Source organism: Mandrillus leucophaeus, unplaced genomic scaffold, assembly GCF_000951045.1.
Source record: "Mandrillus leucophaeus isolate KB7577 unplaced genomic scaffold, Mleu.le_1.0 Scaffold1050, whole genome shotgun sequence".
Taxonomy (NCBI): Eukaryota; Metazoa; Chordata; class Mammalia; order Primates; family Cercopithecidae; genus Mandrillus; species Mandrillus leucophaeus.
The window spans coordinates 470,777-472,935 of NW_012098655.1; positions in this window are offsets into that span (position 1 = coordinate 470,777).

The following is a 2,159-nucleotide window of genomic DNA, read 5'->3' on the forward strand; positions in this document are numbered from 1 at the left end:
CATTTTCCTGTCTCTTTTAGATGGAAAACCTGCAAACTGAATTGTTCTGATACTCATTCAACAATAATTCCCTTGATTAAAAACAACGGTGGAGGTTGATACAGCGGCTCACACCTGTAATCCCAGTACTTTGGGAGGCCAAGGGAAGTGGATTGCTTGAGCTCAGGAGTTCAAGACCAACCTGGGCAACATGGGAAAGCCCCATCTGTACCAAAAATATCAAAAAATTAGCTGGGCATGGTGGCGTGTGCCTGTGGTCCCAGCTGCTCTGGGGGCAGGGGTGAGAGGATCCCTTTAGCCCAGGAGGCGGAGGATGCAGTGAGCTAAGATCCAAGATCACACCACCGTACTCCAGTTTGGATAACAGAGCTTGACCCCGTTACAAAACAAAACAAAACAAAACAAAGGTGGGAGACACAAAAATTATGAATGCAATGGAAAAAGCAGGTCCTAAATAAAGTCTGACTTACCTTGCATGCAGGCCATTATTTTCAGGCATATTCCATAGGTGACCAGTCACATTAATAAGATCATCTGTAGCCCTGAGAATAGTGAGCCATTCAATATCATATTCCAAGTAATCAGGAGCACTGGGGTCATGTTCTATCTCTAATATCTACAGGATGAAATCAACATTAAGAAATATATATTTATTTTTAACAGCCTAAGAACTTTAATATAATTTAATAAAATAAAAAGAAATTTAATTTAAATTTAATCTCAATTAATTTTAAATAAACCCATTTAATTTTAAAACATGAATAACTAAAATACTCCCACAGAATTCTCAGAATATGTAAATTACAAAGAGCACAAAAAAATTCCGAAAGGAAAATTAATATTTTTTTAAGTCTCTGGAAGAGTACAACTATATTATAAAGCCACTTCGTTCTTCTTACCTGAAGAAAATCTCTATGTGGTAAGCATTTGTCCAAGGCTAAAAATTTGGTTGCTCTGGCTGTCTGTCCTTTATCCTTTGCCTGGACAATATGAATCGTGATTTAAGAAAGAATGTTAAAACAATCACAGTAATTCTTCATACACAGAATAGGATGAAAATAATCTTTATTACACATACCCCTAAGTTGTGTGTCAAAGGAATGACTGTTACTTTTCCAAAATAAGTTAATTCTATACCCACTTGTGTATAAGAAAAGGCATTTAACGTCTCAGAGCTTCAATTTTCCTACAAAATTCAAAGCAAAAACTAATGATGACGATATTAACTCAAAGCATTGAATATACATAAATCAAAGCTTAAAGGATTAAAGATAAACAAAAGAGCTTAAAAGTAAACTGGCAGAACTAAAACTGTACAATTTTTAGAAGAACCCATAGGAGAAAATCTTTGTAACTGCGTGTTAAGCAAAGATTTCTTAGCTATACCACCAAAAATAGATGTGATATATCCATAGAATGAACTATTACTCAGCACTAAAAAGGAATGCAATATTGATACATGCTACAATATGAGTGAATCTCAAAATCAAGCAAATGAAAGAAATCAGTTGTCAAAGACTATATATTTTATGATTCCATTTAAATGAATGCTCAGGAAAGGCAAATCTATAGAAACACAAAGCAAGTTAGTGCTTGCCTGGGGCTGAGGGTAGGAATAAGGATTACCTGCAAGCAGGCACAAAGAATCTTCGGGAGTGACGGACAAGTTCTAAAACTAGATTATGTGATATTAGCACAACTCTGGAAACTTACTAAAAATCACTGAATTGTTCATTTAAAACATGGTTTCTTTCTTTCTTTCTTTCTTTTTGAGACAGAGTCTTACTCTGTTGCCCAGATTGGAGTGCAGTGGCATGATCTTGGCTCACTGCAAACTCTGCCTCCCGGGCTCAAATGATTCTCATGTCTCAGCCTCCCGAATAGCTGGGATTACAAGTGTGCGCCAACATGCCCAGTTAATTTTTGTATTTTTAGTAGAGACATACTTTCGCCATGTTGGCCAGACTGGCCTCGAACTCCTGGCCTCAAGTGATCCACCTGCCTTGGCTTCCCAAAGTGCTGGGATTACAGGCATGAGCCACCACGCCAAAACATGTTTATTTTATGGTATGTAAATTATACTCCAATAAAGTTTTTTTTTCAAAGGTGAATTGTCAGAAACATGGGGGGAGTCACAAACATGTAGGGCTGTGGAAAAG